Source organism: Delphinapterus leucas, chromosome 5 (assembly GCF_059928025.1).
Source record: "Delphinapterus leucas isolate spDelLeu-1000000601 "Yukka" chromosome 5, BTC_Dleu_Yukka2, whole genome shotgun sequence".
Classification (NCBI taxonomy): Eukaryota; Metazoa; Chordata; class Mammalia; order Artiodactyla; family Monodontidae; genus Delphinapterus; species Delphinapterus leucas.
In genome coordinates, this window is record NC_143133.1 from 108,530,471 (window position 1) to 108,551,818 (window position 21,348).

The following is a 21,348-nucleotide window of genomic DNA, read 5'->3' on the forward strand; positions in this document are numbered from 1 at the left end:
GAATTTTCCTTAACTCCTTAAGATTCTTCTCATCATTTCTTTCTGTGTCCACACTGATGCTACGGCTGGCTGCCATGTTTAAAGATGATGAATGATGTACCCGTAATTTAATTGAGAGGAAAAGATAAACAAGCAAAACAAAATATTTCAGGATCTTTTTTTTTAATAGAGGTGAAGGGCCCACATACCAGTAGGAAGGTATGATTAATGTCAGAGTGACAAGGTTGAAGCTTCATTAAAGGTTGAAGTTCTCTTCCTTTGTTAGTTCTTAGTGTAATTATCTAATTCTTTACCTATGTATGGACTTTGCTTTGCCACTGCTGAATCCCTAGTACCTAGAAAAGTTTTCTAGACTCTTGGTAAATATTTGTTCACAGTCTGGAGAAGCATCCAGATCATGTTGGATGTTTAAGCAAATTTTTCCTGATGACAAAAACATTAAATATTTATTATAGAAAATTTGGGAATATAGAAATATATAAAATTACTAACAAATAGCAATTAACATTGGATGTTCATCATTCCCAGTTTTTTTCTGTGCATATAACATTTTTATGAAAATTGGAGTTTTCTAAATATTTGAAAATCTACTTTTTTGCTTAACAATACTCATTAATTTCCAAGCCATAAGTATCTTTTACAACATTATTTATGATAGAGTAATAACCTATCATAAGGGTATGATGTATTTACTGTTTATATTTAAATTCTTACCATTTTTCTTTATAATAAATAATAATAAAATTTTAAAAATTGAATGCAGCAAAATAAAATCAATTAGGGATTTCAGAAACTTATACTTCAGAAACTTGGTAATTTAAAATATGTTTTTCTTCAAATTAACAGTTTCATAGTGATATTTTCCTTCACTGATTATTTTGGAGTATATCATAAAGGCTTAGGTTTAGGGCATGGCTTAGTATTAGCTTGCCTGGATTTAATTCCTGGCTTCAGCACTTATTAGCTGTATGTCTTTGGACAAGTTATTTATCTCTGCTATGCCTTACTTTATATATATGTAAAAGGAAGATAATACTCTCTAAGTCATTGGGCTGTTATGAGATTAAAATGAAATAATTCATGTAAAACATGTGGCCCATTATAAGTGCTCAATAAGTGTTTGCTATTATTATTATTAAATAATTTTAAGTATACTTAGATAATTATGAAAATTAATTTTCATAATTTTTATTTTGAAAATGTTAAAATGTTGGACCTAATTGTTGAATGACGTATTTCTATAGAGATTTTTGTATTGAATGTTATCAACTGGTTTACACCCATATCATCTCTTGCTTACCATAATGACCTGTGTGCTAGAGAAGATGATATGCTCATTTTTGTTCATTTTACAAATGAGAGAACTGAGACTTAGAGACCTTTTTAAGCCATTAGGAGAGCAGAAACTATCCCTGGTCTCTTCAAGTCAAGTTCAATGCTCTTTCCATTTTACTATATGGAGTAAAATTTAAAAGTTCAGTGTTACAAAAGCATAATTAGATAGATGGTTAAAATATTCTTGACAGAAAGTATTGCCTTTTATTGATCTTTCACAGACTAGATAATGCCTTGCAATATAGTAGGTTTTCTGAAAATGATTTACTCTATTAAATTTCTTATTAAAACTAGAATTTTCAAAAGAACAGTTAGTGTAAAACATACTGTTTTTATTATAATGCCTAAAATTGGGAAGCTTTCCTTTATAGAAAGAAGCCACTCTAACATAATTTTAAATATATATCCAATTATGCTGCTACATCCAGTTCAAAAATTCTAGTGGTTTATAAGAAGCTTTAATTTAAAATGGAGAAATTCTAAAATAATGGAAAGAAAACAGAAAATTTATGGGAAGTGGAGCTAAATTAATGTTTTCTGCTTGCTTCTTCTAAGAGAATCTGATTTTATGCATTTTGGATTGTCAATCTTCTTCATTCATACTGACTTATTTGATTGTGGATAATAGCTCCAGATGTGCAACCTACACATTTTTTCATCCAGTAGAATATTTCACCTAACCCATAGGTACTTAATTAAACTGATTAACTTCGTCAGTGTATGACACCAAGTAGGTCAAAGTTCCAAAACTGTCTGTATGTGTTCAGGTATTTTTAGCTTTTTTTTTTTTTTTTCCATTTTTTTTCTTATCACTATGGTAACAAAAAATTGTGACTGAGGATGTGATTTTTGTCTGAAAATCTTCCTTTGGGATAATGAAGCCCCTTCAGACTACATGTAGTGGCTGATCTTAAAAGCTGAAGACTATGCAAACATGAGAACCTTTACTTGATATTCATTTACATCTCAACAAATGAAACTAATAACAATAGGATGGCATATCTCAAAGGAAACAAAATCATAATCTGATTCTATATTATCTATTCTCATATCTAACTAATTTTAGAAGTTTGAACTTTGAAGGTTTTCCAGTGTTTTCTCAACACATAAATAGAACTTTTAGTTTGTTTTCTGCAACTGAAATGAACTCAACAACGAAGACAAATCCACTTTCACTGTGGAGCCCTAGACAAAAATGTTAAAACCCGAAATACCCTCTGCATCTGAAGAAACAATGGTCTGAGATAGGATATGAATTATTTCAGCCTCCCTGACTAGTTGGTGGCAAACTGTAACTATATCCTGGGCCTCCTGCTCCTCAGGGCACAGCTTTACCCACTACAAGCAGACAACACTGGATTTTCTGTTATTTTCTCAAGATATGGCTTTATGTTATTAAATGGACAGCATATAATGAGTTTCCCCTAAAATTGTTTTCATATGAACAAACTGTCTAATAATAAGATTTTAATTTTTTTTTTGTGGTATGCGGGACTCTCACTGTTGTGGCCTCTTCTGTTGCGGAACACAGGCTCCGGATGCGCAGGCTCAGCGGCCATGGCTCACGGGCCCATCTGCTCCACAGCATGTGGGATCCTCCCGGACCGGGGCATGACCCCGTGTCCCCTGCATCAGCAGGCGGACTCTCAACCACTGCGTCACCAGGGAAACCCTAATAATAAGATTTTGATTAAGCATAGAAGGGATTAAAGAGGACTAAAAAAGGTAGTATTCTGGGGCATAAGAAATTTTAATGATAAAAGAATGAAAGGAGATTGGTTCAAGATGGCAGAGTAGAAGGATATGCTCTCACTCCCTCTTTTGAAAACACCGGAATCACAACTAACTGCTGAACAATCATCGACAAGAAAACACTGGAACTCACCAAAACAGATACCCCACATGCAAAGACAAAGGAGAAGCTGCAATGAGAAGGTAGGAGGGGTGCTATCACAATAAAATCAAATCCCATAACTGCTGGGTGGTTAACTCACAAACTGGGGAACACTTATACCACAGAAGCTCACCCACTGGAGTGAAGGTTCTGAGCCACACGTCAGGGGGTCTGGCAATGAGAGGAAGAATTCCTAGAGAATCAGACTTTGAAGGCTAGTGGGATTTGATTGCAGGACTTCAGCAGGACTGGGGGAAACAGAAACTCCACTCTTGGAGGGCACACACAAAGTAGCGTGTGCATCGGGAGCCAGGGGAAGGAGCAGTGACCCCATAGGAGACTGAACCAGACCTACCTGCTAGTGTTGGAGGGTCTCCTGCAGAGGTGGGGGTCAGCTGTGGCTCACCAAGGGACAAGGACACTGGCAGCAGAAGTCCTGGGAAGTACTCCTTGGTGTGAGCCCTCCCAAAGTCTGCCATTAGCCCCACCAAAGAGCCCGAGCTCCAGTGTTGGGTCACCTCAGGCCAAACAACCAACAGGGAGGGAACCCAGCCCCACCCATCAGCAGACAAGTGGATTAAAGTTTTACTGAGCTCTGCCCACCAGAGCAACACCCAGCTCTACCCACCACCAGTCCCTCCCATCAGGAAACTTCCACAGGCCTCTTAGATAGCCTCATCCACCAGAGGGCAGACAGCAGAAGCAAGAAGAACTATAATCCTGCAACCTGCAAAACCTGCAAAACCACATTCACAGAAAGACAGACAAGATGAAAAGGCAGAGGGCTATGTACCAGATGAAGGAACAACAAAGAACCCCAGAGAAACAACTAAATGAAGTGGAGATAGGCAACCTTCCAGAAAAAGAATTCAGAATAATGATAGTGAAGATGATCCAGGACCTCGGAAAAAGAATGGAGGCAAAGATCGAGAAGATGCAAGAAATGTTTAACAAAGATCTAGAAGAATTAAAGAACAAACAAACAGAGATGAAAAATAAAATAACTGAAATGAAAACTACACTAGAAGGAATCAATAGCAGAATAACTGAGGCAGAAGAACGGATAAGTGACCTGGAAGACAGAATGGTGGAATTCACTGCTGTGGAACGGAATACAGAAAAAAAATGAAAAGAAATGAAGACAGCCTAAGAGACCTCTGGGACAACATTAAACGCAACAACATTCACATTATAGGGGTCCCAGAAGGAGGAGAGAGAGAAGGGCCCCGAGAAAATATTTGAAGAGATTATAGTCGAAAACTTCCCTAACATGGGAAAGGAAATACCCACCCATGTCCAGGAAGTGCAGAGAGTCCCATACAGGATAAACCAAGGAGAAACACGTTGAGACACATAGAAATCAAATTGGCAAAAATAAAAGACAAAGAAAAATTATTGAAAGCAGCAACGGAAAAATGACAAATAACATATAAGGGAACTCCCATAAGGTTAACAGCTGATTTCTCAGCAGAATCTCTACAAGCCAGAAGGGAATGGCATGATATACTTAAAGTGATGAAAGGGAAGAACCTACAACCAAGATTACTCTACCCAGCAAGGATCTCATTCAGATTCAATGGAGAAGTCAAAAGCTTTACAGACAAGCAAAAGCTAAGAGAATTCAGCACCACCAAACCAGCTCTACAACAAATGCTAAAGGAACTTCTCTAAATGGGAAACACAAGAGAAGAAAAGGACCTACAAAAACAAACACAAAACAATCAAGAAAATGGTAAATGGAACATACATATCGATAATTACCTTAAACATGAATGGATTAAATGCTCCAACCAAAAGACACAGGCTTGCTGAATGGATACAAAAACAAAACCCATATATATGCTGTCTATAGGAGAAAAACTTCAGACCTAGGGACACATACAGACTGAAAGTGAGGAAATGGAGAAAGATATTCTGTGCAAATGGAAATCAAAAGAAATCTGGAGTAGCAATACTCATATCAGATAAAATAGACTTTAAAATAAAGAACATTACAAGAGACAAGGAAGGACACTACATAATGATCAAGGGATCAATCCAAGAAGATATAACAATTATAAATATATATGCACCCAACATAGGAGCACCTCAATACATAAGGCACCTGCTCACAGCTCTAAAAGAGGAAATTGACAGTAACACAGCAATAGTAGGGGACTTTAACACCTCACTTACACCAATGGACAGACCATCCAAATAGAAAATTAATAAGGAAACAGAAGCTTTAAATGACACAATAGACCAGATAGATTTAATTGATATTTATAGGACATTCCATCCAAAAACATAAGATTACACTTTCTTCTCAAGTTTGCATGGAACGTTCTCCAGGATAGATCACATCTTGTGTCACAAATCAAGCCTCAGTAAATTTAAGAAAATTGAAATCATATCAAGCATCTTTTCTGACCACAATGCTATGATATTAGAAATCAAGTACAGGGAAAAAAACGTAAAAAACACAAACATGTGGAGGCTAAACAATACGTTACTTAATAACCAATAGATCATTGAAGAAATCAAAGTGGAAATCAAAAAATACCTAGAGACAAATCACAATGGAAACACGACAATCCAAAACCTATGGCATGCAGCAAAAGCAGTTCTAAGAGGGAAGTTTATAGCTATACAAGCCTACATCAAGAAACAAGAAAAATCTCAAACAATCTAACATTACACCTGAAGGAACTAGAGATAGAAGAAGAAACAAAACCCAACATTAGCAGAAGGAAAGAAATCATAAAGATCAGAGCAGAAATAAATGAAATAGAAACAAAGAAAACAATAGCAAAGATCAATAGAACTAAAAGCTCGTTCTTTGGGAAGATAAACAAAATTGGTAAACCATTAGCCAGACTCATCAAGAAAAAGAGGGAGAGGACTCAAATCAATAATATTAGAAATGAAAAAGGAGAAGTTATAACAGACACCACAGAAATACAAAGCATCCTAATAAACTACTACGAGCAACTCTATGCCAATAAAATGGACAACCTGGAAGAAATGGACAAATTCTTAGAAAGGTATAACCTTCCAAGACTGAACCAGGAAGAAACAGAAAATATGAACAGACCAATTACAAGTAATGAAATTGAAACTGTGATTAAAAATCTCCCAACAAACAAAAGTCCAGGACCAGATGGCTTCAGAGGTGAATTCTATCAAACATTTAGAGAAGAGCTAACACCCATCCTTCTCAAACTCTTCCAAAAAATTGCAGAGGAAGGAACACACCCAAACTCATTCTATAAGGCCACCATCACCCTGATGCCAAAACCAGACAAAGATACTACAAAAAAAGAAAATTACAGACCAATATCACTGATGAATATAGATGCAGAAATCCTCAACAAAATAGTAGCAAACAGAATCCAACAGCACATTAAAAGCATCATACACCATGATCAAGTGGAATTTATCCCAGAGATGCAAGGATTCTTCAGTATACTCAAACCAATCAGTGTGATACACCATATTAAGAAACTGAAGAATAAAAACCATATGATCCTCTTAATAGATGCAGAAAAAGCTTTTGACAAAATTCAACACCCATTTATGATAAAAACTCTCGAGAAAGTGCACATAGAGGGAACCTACTTCAACATAATAAAGGCCATATATGACAAACCCACAGCAAACATCATTCTCAATGGTGAAAAACTGAAAGCATTTCCTCTAAGATCAGGAACAAGACAAGGATGTCCACTCTCACTACTATTATTCAACATAATTTTGGAAGTCCTAGCCATGGCAATCAGAGAAGAAAAAGAAATAAAAGGAATCCAAGTTGGAAAAGAAGAAGTAAAACAGTCACTGTTTGCAGATGACATGATACTATACATAAAGAATTGTAAAGAGGCCACCAGAAAACTACTAGAGCTAATCAATGAATTTGGTAAAGCTGTGGGATACAAAATTAATGCACAGAAATCTCTTGCATTTCTATACACTAATGATGAAAAATCTGAAAGAGAAATTAAGGAAACACTCCCATTTACCATTGCAACAAAAAGAATAAAATACCTAAGAATAAACCTACCTAAGGGGACAAAAGACCTGTATGCAGAAAACTATAAGACACTGATGAAAGATATTAAAGATGATACCAACAGATGGAGAGATATACCATGTTCTTGGATTGGAAGAATCAATATTGTGAAAATGACTATACTACAAAGCAATCTACAGATTCAGTGCAATCCCTATCAAATTGCCAATGGCACTTTTTACAGAACTAGAACAAAAAATCTTAAAATTTGTATGGAGACACAAAAGACCCTGAATAGCCAAAGCAGTCTTAAGGGAAAAAAATGGAGCTGGAGGAATCAGACTCTCTGACTTCAGACTATACTACAAAGCGACAGTAATCAATACAATATGGTACTGGCACAAAAACAGAAATATAGATCAGTGGAACAGGATAAAAAGCCCAGAGATAAACCCATGCACCTATGGTCAGCTAATGTATGATAAAGGAGGCAAATATACAGTGGAGAAAAGGCAGTCTCTTCAATAAGTGGTGCTGGGAAAACTGGACAGCTACATATAAAAGAATGAAATTAGAACACTCCCTAACACCATACACAACAATAAACTCAAAATGGATTAGAGACCTAAATTAAGACTGGACACTATAAAAGTCTTACAGGAAAACATAGGAAGAACACTCTTTGACATAAATCACAGCAAGATCTTTTTTGATCCACCTCCTAGAGTAATGGAAGTAAATACAAAAATAAAGAAATGGAACCTAATGAAACTTAAAAGCTTTTGCACAGCAAAGGAAACCATAAACAAGATGAAAAGACAGCCCTCAGAATGGTAGAAAATATTTGCAAATGAATCATCGAACAAAGGATTAATCTCCAAATTATATAAACAGCTCATGCAGCTCAATATTAAAAAAACAAGCAGCCCAATCCAAAAATGGGCAGAAGACCTAAATAGACATTTCTCCAAAGAAGACATACAGATGGCCAAGAAGCACATGAAAAGGTGCTCAACATCACTCATTATTAGAGAAATGCAAATCAAAACTACAATGAGGTGTCACCTCACACCAGTTAGAATGGGCATCACCAGAAAATCTACAAACAACAAATGCTGGAGAGGGTGTGAAGAAAAGGGAACCCTCTTGCACTGTTGGTGGGAATGTAAATTGATACAGCCACTATGGAGAACAATATGGAGGTTCCTTAAAGAACCAAAAATAGAATTACCATATGACCCAGCAATCCCTCTACTGGGTATATACCCAGGGGAAACTATAATTCCAAAAGAGACATGTACCACAATATTCATTGCAGCACTGTTTACAATAGCCAGGACATGGAAGCAACCTAAATGCCTGTCAACACACGAATGGATAAAGAAGATGTGGTACATATATACAATGGAATATTACTCAGCCATAAAAAAAACATGAAATTGGGTCAATTGTAGATACGTGGATGCATCTAGAGACTTTCATACAGAGTGAAGTAAGTCAGAAAGTGAAAAACAAATATCGTATGTTAACGCATATATGTGGAACCTAGAAAATGGAACAGATGAACCGGTTTACAGAGCAGAAATTGAGACACAGAAGTAGAGAAAAAAACGTATGGACACCAAGGAGGGAAAGCGGCGGGGGTTGGGGATGGTGGTGTGATGAATTGGGAGATTGGGATTGACATGTATACACCGATGTGTATAAAATGGATGACTAATAAGAAAATAAATAAATAAACATTAAAAAAATAACGCAGAATTATCAGAGGTAACATGTTACAAAAGCCTTATTTTAAATTCTAAAAAAGAAAGGACTTCCCTGTTGGCACAGTGGTTAAGAATCCGCCTGCCAATGCAGGGGACATGGGTCCGATCTCTGGTCTGGGAAGATGCCACCTGCCACGGAGCAACTAAGCCCATGTGCCACAACTACTCAGCCTGCGCTCTAGAGCCTGTGAGCCACAACTACTGAGCCCCCGCTCTCTGCAACTAGAGAAAGCCCATGTGCAGCAATGAAGACCCAACATAGTCAAAAATTAATAAATAAATAATAATAAATAAAAAAGAAATTTAACACATTCTTATCATAAATCATTTTGAAAATGCATACAAAAAGCAAAGATGAAATGAAAAATACTGACAGTTTTATGATTCAGAATGACTAGAGGTCAACTACAGCAGGTAGCCAGGTCTTTTAAAGATCTCTTAGTGCCTGCATAACCATTTGGGGAAAGTGTCTGGCAATCTGTCTTCTTTTTTAAAATATATTTAATAAAAATGTGATCACACTATGTATTTATGTTGCTGGTACAAATCTCAATCCATGAACTCACTGTTTCTCTATAAGGAGTTAATTTTTATTTCTAACCTCCATCCATTAAGCTTTAATTTCAGTCAGTTTGGCTTTTCGTTGTCTTTTTATGAGGTTGTGGCCAGATAATGATGGCGGGCTATGTAGCATGTGGCGTGTCCTCCTGTCCCACTGATCTGAAATATCTGCTCATTTATCTCTTATCAAGTGTGTTATGTATACTGTTAATGCCAATGGGTGTTGATTTTTTTCTTACCTCTTCAAATCAGTTTAGATTCCTTTGATGGCTTGTTATGTGGAGAAAATGATTCTCATTTTAGACATATTGATATTGGTCAGGTCTTCAGATCCTTGTCATGATCCATTTCAGTAGAGCTTATGACGTATAGGTCTACATTTATTCACTAGAGGAGGACAAAATGCTCAAAAATGTGGAGGCAGGTAAATGAATATAATTCCTAGCACAAAATCGACTTATCAGAAATGAAGCAATAAAGATGATTAAGGCATGTGGTCAATATTAGGAAAGTCTGGCACCCATACTGATGACTGAACAACAGGAATAGTCTTTCTACTATCACTTCCACTTCACCAGTGAGTCCAATGAATTGTACTGCCATGAAGTTTTTTTAGCAGGATTTAAGTATTTTGTTATGCAACACTGGATAGCTTGAGAAGTGTTTGACGTTTGTCCCACCTGCTCTGAGGGATTACTGCTAAGGTCCCCTGAATCTACAGACTCTTTCTGTGCATTACAAAGATATAAAGGTTTTGTCAGTGGTGTAGTGTAACCCTGTATAAAAGGATGCCACTTTTTTCCCCCTGGTACTTTAACCGATATTCTCTAATGCTTTCAGCCATGTGAAAGGTACAAGCACTTTCTCTTCTCTGATGGATAATTTCTGGTATAAGTCATAAAGAGAAAGGCAATGCATTAGAGCATATTATATGGATGTCTTCCTTGGTTGAGACAATCCAGAATCTTTTTTGATAAAATTGTTGTTGCAAATATATTCAACAAAGATCTTCTAAGCACTTAATATGTGCTATGAAATGTAATGTGGTTCAAAGGTTTCAGTCTCCATAATAACTGGAGGGACATGCACATATATAACCGGATAAATACAATGTTGTAAATGCTTACACATTCACACATGTATCAGGTGCTAAGATGATACAGATATTAATTATGTCTTAAGTTTGGAAATCAGGGAAAGTTATAGAGTGTATTTAAGACTTAGTCAATCATTGTAGGATGAGTTAACTAGATAAAAAAAAGACCAAGGTTTAACGCATAAGGGATTGTGTGCAAAGCAAATTAGAATTTACAGGGTTTCTGGTAACACTGAATAGAGGAGACGTGTCTGCTGGGTGGGTACCTGGAGAGGGCACGATGTTACTAAAACTGCTGACTAAAAGATGCCAGATCATTCACTGAGATCTAGTTGATGGGGGCTGCTTTTCCCTATAGGATTCTTCTTATTTTAAGTCCCTTATTCACCTGTCATCTGCCTATTGAAAATGGATGTTTCCAAATGCACAATGCAAATTAGATTTTGGATATAAATCAGTTTGTGACAGTAGGAGCTATTTAAACACTTTTCCCTAGAGCTTGAATACCCCTGAATAAACTGGAGACCAAACCCTAGGGGCAAAGAGCAATCCTGAAAGGTCTGACTCTCCTCACCTTGCTTCAGCTACCTAATCCAAGCAGCTGCTCCTAAAATTCTGCCTGCTTTCTCCTCTAACACTTTTAAAAGAGAGTTCTTGACATTTTGTCTCATCTTACATTATTTAACACTGCTAATGCCTTTTTTTGACCCTATCCATGGCTGTGCAAAGCCTGTGAAAGCCTATGCTAATGATATGCCCTGGGAATGGTCATTGCCTGTGGAAGACTTTCCCCTTTCCCTTCTTTTCTATCCTACAGTCACATGAGTTGTTACTCGGATTATTAGGTTACCCTAATTAGCCATTCTGGGTTTCTTTAAAACTTTGAGTCTTTTATTATTTGGGTTGAAATATTTGTACCATTGTTATATAAGCTGCACAGAGAATCTGATTAAATTGTGTAATATTACTTAACACCAGCTATTCTTCTAAAGCCTGTCTATTTTCTTTAAGTAGAAAATAACCATCTTTAAGAAACAGCAGGAACAGCAGGGGTTTCAGAGTAGTGTAACTTCAGTAAAGGTATAATTACTTTTATAAGTCTGTTAGAGAACAAGGCTTTAGGCTTCTTTTGTTAGATCATTGTTTATTAAGATTACACACCCAGTACTCCTAACACACGGAGATCCACCAGCAAGTCTTTGTTTTATGTGATTGAATTACTATAAGATCAGGAATATAAACTCCTTGGTGAGAACAGCTTTGCTCTGGAAGTCTCTGATAAATGAAAGAAATGTTAATATAAAATATTTCATCAGAAATTCTTATGAAATGCAAAATTTTATGATACAGTATAATTATTCCAACATCATAAACACTGCATTAAAGAGCTTTATTTCTTCTGGCATTTCACTTGATCCAGAGTCCTGTTAATTCCCACAGTGAAGTGAAAATGTCCAAAGGGCTTAAAGTAATTCTCAGACCTTTATGGTCAAGTAAGTTTTACAGTTCTCAATTCACTTCTTAAGTCACCTTTAGGAATGAACATTTTCTAGCATTCCTGAATCAAGCTTTTAAAAGGAGTTATGCTCTGCTCTATAAGGCACCATGACACTCCTATGCTGTGAAGTCTATCATGCTGATCTAAGTTATAAGTGGTATTGAAATGAAAGCTTGTGATTCAGATTCATGAAAACAAGCCTCTTGCAGGATGCTGCCAGTTTGGCAGCATAGAAGCCAAAAGTTAATGCTAAAGGATTGTTTCCTTAAAGATTATCTCTTCAGGTACAAGCCCACGAGAGTTTCATTTTGGTATTTCTGTTTCCAAAATTTAAAATTCTGTGACTGTTACCACACTGAAGTCAACAGAAGTGTTTTTTTTTTTTTTAAATCAGTCATGTTGGCCTGTTGTGCAAGGAGATGTTTATAGAGTAAGCTTCTTTTAGAGCATAGTTTCTTAGGAATCTTAATGTAAATATCTTATTTTCCTACCATAAAGATGTTGGGTTTCTATTCTTTAGAAGTATTCCTGCCAGTGATTCTTTATCTACCAATGCTTATATATTTTTTTAGCATGATGAGGGACCAGACATCTTTTTAGCTGATGTTGTTTAGTGGTTTGGATATAGAGGACTTGATTTTCATATACATCCTTAAATGCACTTATAATCCTTTGAGGTAAAAATAGGAATACCCATGTAAGCACATTAGTATAGCATGTGCATTATAGTTAGTAACTCCCATCAGTACTAATAACTGCCTATAAGAAAGGCAGATATCATAACCTTCTCTTTCTTTTTATATTTTTATGGAGTTTAATTCATAGTACCAATCAGAGAAGACACAAAATTGAGTGTACACCTACAATTTGTTGTGCATATTTTCTAGCACCGAGATTTACATTGAATATTAAATAATCACTTAAACTAGTGGCTCTTAGCCAAGGTCTCATAACATATTCATGTATTTAAATAAGTTGTAAAGTGAATTCCAAATCTTTTGATTCCAAGAAAGTTAATGTACCCGGACTTTTAAAGTAAGAAATAAATTTGAATGGATTAAAAGATAATTCCTATAACTTTCACTTGCTGGAATTCCAAAGACTTTGTCAAGGAGAGAGAAGATGGAACCATCGCTAGAGTGCTAGAACTCCATGGCAGTGCGGTCTCTGTGCCATGCAGTGAGCCTCACCCTTGGGCTGTTGGAGCCAGAAAGGGAATGAGAACCCCTGTCTTGCATTAATGCCCCCTATGAGCTAAATAATTTCTAGCAGGTAAATCTCAATCTGCTTAATCTTCCCTTGGAAAAAAAATTCTAAATATTGTACAGAATAAGGAGCAGGATTGCTTTTCGGGGATGAGATGATTGCTTGTATAACTACTGCATACCTCTTGCTGACGCCATGCTTTCGTATTTTCTGTGGATACCTAAAACCAATCATTGTTTGGAACACTTCTAATACTATGTTCTTCATGGTGTTTTGGTTACAGTGAAAGACAAAGAGATCTGTTACCAACTACCATATGCTAAATGGTTAGTCTGCAGGTGATAACTAGCTCCTTAACATAAAATTTACAGGATGTAGCATTTGGAGTACCTTAAGGAATTTTTATTTTTCTATTTACTTCCAGCTGTTTTGTGTTCTCAGTCTTCTGAAGGTGCTTGCCGATAACAGTTTTCGCTGCATCTTGAGCTCTCATTTTCTAGAGTCTTCATTTCTAATGATTGTATTTCGAAAGCTACTTAATTATAATACTTCCTAGGTTGTAACTAGATTTTTTCATTACCAGTAATATCTTCCATCTTTCTTTTCAGCCTATTACCCTCCGATCCCCTCCTCATATGCTTTTGGCTCTTCTCCCCTTTCAATAAATCTGCAACCCCATGGGGACATTCAATCCATTAACTTTACTACATTTACAGTATTCATAACCCCTGAGATTTTTTACCTTTCTCCTTACTCAGCTTAGATTCATTCCGTGGTACCCCTGCATACATTTTTAACCTCCTCACCCACCACAGACTTATTTTCCAACAGGCTGACTCTGATAAAACAAACTTTCTGCCTAGTTCATGTAGATAAACATGACATGGCTGGAGAAAAATCATAACTAGGCTGATTTATTTCACTTTCAATTTCTGATCACAAATGTCAAGTAGACCCTCAGAATAGCCAGGCAATTTTATTCCACTTTTCAAGTTAATTCAGTCTCTTCCTCTCCCCAATTAATATTCCACATGATCTTGGCCCTCCTCAAACTAAATATCTCATCTTCCTCCTTTCTGTTGATGACCTTATCTCTAATAAAACTGATATAGCAGACACAATTAGGAAAGATTATTTTATCTTCCTACCTCCCAATCTATCAACCTTCCAGCATCTTCAGCCTCAGAACCTGCTTTTCTTCCTCCTGCAATGGATGAACTTTCCCTGTTCATCCCTTCTTGACCACAGTCTCCTGTTGTCTCTGACTTACTCAAGGATTTTATTACTGTCTTTACTTTCTTTACTCCAGATTATTTCCTGTCTTACCTCTGTTATTTATTTCTGCTCTCCTGGACTGTATCTCAAGAGCATACAAACATGCCGAGAAATTTGCCATCTGACAAACACCCTCCCTAGATGTCACATAATCTATTGTTCTTCTTCAATTATCATTCCATTTCTTTGCTCTCCTTTATAAGAAACTCCTCAAAATATGGAGTCTATTTGCCAAGTCTACTTCCTTCTTTACCTCCTATACCATTCTTCTTTTTAAGACATATTATCAAGTACTTCAGATGTATAAAAAGAACCAGTAAAATATATAATAAACACCACTCAAGTAGTGGGCTAGTGCTGCATGTATCAACATGGATAAATATTTGTAAAAAGAATTATGAAAAAAGAAAAAGTTTCAAAAGGACACAATTTATGTAAAACTTGTTGATATTCAAAATGATATTTTATATTGTTTGAGAGCACATATATATGCAGTAAAAGCATAAAAACATGAATGGTAAAGGAAGACAGCAAATTCAGAATAATGACTACTTCTCTTTTTCTTTCCCACCAAAGAAGAAACAGCTTTATAAGGAGTCTGGGCATGTCAGGGAACCTCAGTCAGTTACAGAGAAGAGAGGCTAACATTGGTACAGAGCAAGAATCTAGCATTTAAAAAGCCAAATGTGAAACTAAAACCTCCATCTTAATAACCTCACAGTCAGAAATGCTGCTGAATTTAGCCCAGATGAAACTTCTCTGGAAGCTGCTGGTGAAATAATGAGATTTTTGCATAAAGGGAGAGCTCTCCAGCACAGCTAAGTCTGAGCTCCATATAAGGTTATGGGTCTGGAGTGAAAGAAATCGAGAAAAAGATAAGGGGGATGATACACTGCTTCTACCAGATGTCAAATTTCCAACTAAATCTGGGTCTGTTTCCGGATATTCATTTCTATTTCTTTTATCTCTTAGCATATGCCTAAACTAGGACCCCAATTGGTATAGCTTTGTAATGAGCCATACCTGGCAGGGGAAGTTCTACTACTTTTTTTTTTTTTTTTTTTGCTTTGGAACTTCTTGAATTTTTTCACTATTTATAAATGTGGGAATGGGGACTTACCTGGTGGCACAGTGGTTAAGAATCTGCCTGCCAGTGCAGGGGACACGGGTTTGAGCCCTGATCTGGGAAGATCCCACATGCCACGGAGCAACTAAGCCCATGTTCCACAACTACTGAGCCTGCGCTCTAGAGCCCATGAGCCACAACTACTGAGCCCATGTGCCACAGCTACTGAAGCCCTCCTGCCTACAGCCTGTGCTCTGCAACGAGAAACCACCGCAGTGAGAAGCCCCCACACTGCAACAAAGAGTTAGCCCCTGCTTACCACAACTAGAGAAAGTCCGCACACAGAAACGAAGACCCAATGCAGCCAAAAATAAAATTAATTAATTTAAAAAAAAAAAAGAATCTGCCTACCAATGCAGGGGACATGTGTTCAATCCGAGGTCCGGGAAAATCCCACATGCCACGGAACAACTAGCCTGTGCGCCACAACTACTGAGCCTGTGCTCTAGGGCCCGTGAGCCAGAGCTACTGAAGCCCACATGCCTAGAGCCTGTGCTCCGCACAATGAGAAGCCATAACAGTGAGAAATCCATGCAACACAATGAAGAGTAGCCCCCGCTCGCCGCAACTAGAGAAAGCCCGCGCATAACAGTGAAGACCTAATGCAGCTAAAAATAAATAAATTTATAAAAGAGAAAATGCGGGAATGAATCTTTTTCATTGCATTAATAATGCAGTTAATATTGAGATAATTTATAGAGAATTGACTTCTTTTTGATATTAAATCCTTCTTTTCAATAGGTTGTCTTTATATTTTATATATTCTATAAAAATTATAAAATTATGTAGTTTTACATCATATACTTTGTATTTACATATTTTATGTTTTTCAGTGGTTTTATTTTTTCTCCCTAAAGATCTTATACATTTTTGTTAGAATTATTTCCTTTTTTTAATTTTATTTTATGTTCTTGTAGTAGGAACACTTTCCATGAGATCTGTTCTACTAACAAATTTTTAAGTGCACAATACAGTACTGTTGAATATAGGTACAAAATACTACAGCAGAGCTTTAGAGTTCAGTCATCTTGCTTTAATAGACTTATTTCAAAGTACTTTCTTTAGTCTTGTAATGTTTCTTACGGCAGATGCTGGGTACACAGTGCTCATTTTCTTCCTTTATTTCTTTTTTACATGTCTGAAATACTTAAAAATAAAATTTAAAAGTTCTCTAGTTCCTTCCTATCACATGTAGAATAAACTTCAAACACCCAAGAAGTGAGACATTTTCTACCTTTCTAACCCCAGGTCCTATCACTCTCCCTCTTGCTTACTCTACTTCAGTCAGGCTGATGCCTTCTGCTTTTTTGAATACACGAAATTCTTTGCACTTGCTGTTTCTTCTATTTAGAATTTTCTTTCCTCATGGATCACTTTGCAAGAGTTTGACTCACATCTCCGCTCAAGCATCATTTGCTCAGAAAGGCCTTTCCTGGTTTTCCTGTCCGAAACATCCCACTCTCCTCTCTCTGTCCTCTGCCCTCTCTCCTCTTCCATCTCTTTAATGTTTAGTTTTCTTCATTCCACTTATCACTAACTGATATTTTATTACACACATATTTGTTTGTTCATGGTCTATCTCCTCCAACTGCCTGTTGATTTCAACATGGCAGGGTTCTTATCTTTCTTGTTCACTGCAATGATCCAGTTCATAGGATAGAACCTTGTATACAAAAAGGAGGGTAGATGTGGTGTCACCAGTCACAGCAGAATGAAGGACATATGCCAGTACTAAGGTGAGAGACATGAAAAGAAAATCTTTAACTACTTTTCTCTAAAATAAGTGGAGTAGAAAAAAATTAGAAAGGTAGGATATACCCATATAATCCTAGAGATGATAAAAAGTAGATGATTTAGTTGCCCTATATCTTGTCTTGGGGCCATGAAGGAAAGTTACCCTTCAGAAAAAAATCTGCTCCTCTTAGAACTTTCCAAAACTCTTCTCCAGGCAAGTTGGTGGAGATCCTATAATAATATTCAGGTTACAATTTCTTATTCATGAGTAATCTGTATCAGGCATATTCAGATAGTTTTCTGCACTGATCTGGTGAACTTAGGACATGTGTGCATAGCCAGCCAAGTGTGAGTCACCCAACAAAAGGGAAAGTTAGGAGGGGATTAAATCTGATTATGATTCAAATGCATGAGGTGATAAAGGAGCTGGACCTACTACTACCAGGCAAAGTATGTAGCCAACACTGAAGCTTCAGTGACCAGTTATGTTAATCAGACACCTGCTATAAACAATATATTCATAGGAAAGTTAATAAACAGTACCAGGCCAGTGTCTGTTATGAGTCAGCAGAAATGGAGTGTTTAATCAGAACAAATGTTTAATATTAAAAAGGGGCATTATTCTTATTGTTAAAATAAAAATAAGACAGAATTATAACTAGTATGCAGTCTCCTCTGAAGGGCCTGCTTCTGTTAGTGCTGCATATAATGAATTTTAAAAACTGGTAGCTGCCAGCTTACATTCAAGAAATTATTATTTGTAATTGTTTCTGAAGACAAATGCATTGAAATTAAAAATACAGATTTATTTCACCAATAAATCTAGTGTCTTTGTCAGCTTGGACTGTGATAACAAAATACAATATACTGGGTGTTTAAGCAACAGATATTTATTCCTCACAATTCTAGAGGCTGGGAAGCCAAAGATCAAAGTGCTGGTAGATTTGGTTCTCAGTGATGGCCAACTTCTCACTGCATCCTCATCTGGTGAGAGTAAGCTCTCATGTCAATTTCTTTCTTTTTTTTTTTCATGTCAATTTCTTTTCAAATAAGGACACTAATTCCATCATGGGAGCTCCACTTTCATGTCATCATCTCAGCCTAATTACCTCCCAAAGGCCCCACTTCCTAATACTATAACATTGGGGGTTAGGGGTTCACCATAAGAAATTTGGGGGAGACAAACAACAGAGAAATGCATATGTTATATAAAGCAACACATCTACAGGTTCATAAATGTTAGAAACTTCATGTCCTTTCTTCTTCCTATTCTGGGGAAAGGACTAACTATCAAATCTGCTTTGGTTGGTGCTTAGTTTAGTGCTACCTACTTGATGAGAGTGATAATCATGATCTATTCATAGTAAACTGATCTGGTGATTCCCTTCACAGTTTGGTATCACTATTATACTTCAGTTCTTGCTGAGATCATAATTCCAGGAGTCAGATAGGAAAGTACTTTGGCATATAACTAGAATTCCCCTCACGGTACTCATCTGTAGATGTCCTATAACTTAACACATGTGTAATTACTTTTATGAGAGGTTATAAAAAATAGTAGAATTGATTATTTGTAAATTTTTATAATAAATAATTTCCTTAAAATAGAATATAACACTTAGCAATAAGCAAAATGTGTAGGAAATAACAAAAAGTATGCCAGAATGATTATTTTATTGTTCTGGATGTTAATCCTTCATATTCAGTTTACATATTTAAAATATTGCCATAAGATTTTTTCTTTCATGGGATTTCCTAGTTCCAATGTTTACAAACATGTTCAATTGACAAAAGCAATATCAAATTGTTAAAGTTCTATTTAGAGCATTTTGTCATTATACTATTATTTATTTATTTATAAATTAAACGTGGATTAGTCTCATGATTACACAGAGAAGTAGCTTTCATTCTGTGTAGATTAAATTTTCACTTCTGTAATGTAAGCAGGCTGCAAAGCATTTGAGGAAGAGCCATTTTTTCATATTGTATAGCTTTGAACTTTTTCACAGTAAAAAAACTCTTTTTGATGATGTAAATAATGTAGTATTGTAAAATTTAAATTTTCTTCTATGCTCTTCTTGCTTATATATGCATATGAAAGTACATGTTTATGATTACTGTTTTTTTACAGACTAGAATCATATTATATACATTTCTCAAAATCTTTTTTCACTTAGCAATATATCATGAGAACCCTCTAACTCTTTTTCATGCCTTGATAATATTCCACAATACATATACACTCCAGTTTATTTAGTCATTTTCCTGTTGATTAGAGCTTACTTTGTTTACAGTTTGGGACCATTACAAACATCTTTTTGTATTGGTGCTTTTATTTCTATGGGATAGATTTCCAAGAATGAGATTATTAAATCAAAATTATACATTTAAAAAATTTTCATTGAGATTTACAGGATGATTTTAAAAAAGGCTGTGATAATTCAAATTCCACACCCCCCAGCAAAGTTTGAGTGTATCCTTTTTATCTGAATTGCCAGTTTGGTGAGTAAGGAATAATTTAAACTTACCTTACGTTTCTCTCTCTATGACATTTAGCTGCTCTCCATACATTTGTGCTCTCCTCTAATTTGCCTATTTACAATTTTTGCCCATTTTCGTTATTTCTCTTTATGTTGTTGGTTTTAATGTGCTTTCTACAATATTCTATATAGTAATCTTTCACTTATCATATATTTTACAATCATTTTCCAGTCATTTAATTGTAAACTATGTTTATATGGTGTTTTGTAATAAAAAATTTGTTTCTATCAATGTATATCTTTATACCTTTGGTTTTACTTTTTTGATTGAAAAGATTTTTCATAAAATAAATAAGCTACAAGGATATACTTTACAGCACAGGGAATATAGCAAGTATTTTATAATAACCTTAAATGGAGTATAATCTGTAAAATTTTGAATCACTGTATTGCACAACTGAAACTGATATAATATTCACATCAACTATAATGCAATAAAAAAAGGTTTTTCAAGTTCTGAGTTACACAGAGTCTACTAAAATTTTCTTCTAAAATTATTGTTGTATTTTCTTATCTTTAATGCACTTGGAGTTTATATCTGGTTATGACGTGAGTCCAACTTTCTTCGAAATGGATATCTGCTTGTATCAACAACATTTAGTAAGTTAATTATCTTTTGACCACTGAATGAAAATACCTCTCTGTATATTATATTCCCATAATGCTTAGATCTAATTAAAGACCCTTTATTCTGTTGTATTCATTCATGTGTCTATTATTTTAAAGTTTTTCTTAGGAGTGGCTGCTTGATTCAATCTGTTGCCAATTCAGCATCTATTGATCGCTTGTTTTTTTCTGTTTTAATATGTTTTTCTTGAAGTATAGTTGATTTATAATGTTAATTTCAGATGTATGACATAGTGGTTCAATATTTTTATAGATTATACTCCATTTAAAGTTATCATAAAATGCTGGTTATATTCCCTATGCTGTACATTATATCCTGTATTTTATTTATTTTATATCTAGTAGTTTGTACCTCTTAATTCCCTTCTCCTATGTAACCCCTCCACTCCTCTCCTCAGTAGTAACCACTACTTTGTTCTTGGTATCTATGAATAGTTTTTGATTTTTAAAATTCATTTGTTTGTTTTATTTTTTGGATTCTACATATAAGTGAAAAAATACAGTATTTGTCTTTCTGTGTCTGACTTACTTTGCTAAGCATGATCTCTCCAGGTCCATCCATGTTGTTAAAAATGGCAAAATTTCATTCTTTTTTATGGCTGAGTAATATTTCATTGTATATATATATATATATATGCCACATCTTCTTTATCCATTCATCTGTTGATGGACACTTAGGTGGTTTCCATATCTTGGCTA

The 21,348-nt window shown here is 35.6% G+C and overlaps 1 protein-coding gene across 1 annotated transcript in view; it reads left to right on the forward strand.

Moving 5' to 3' along the window:
- IQCM (IQ motif containing M) overlaps positions 1-21,348 on the forward strand; it is a 270,054-nt gene that overhangs the window by 154,105 nt on the left and 94,601 nt on the right. The gene's annotated exons all lie outside the window — the stretch shown is intronic.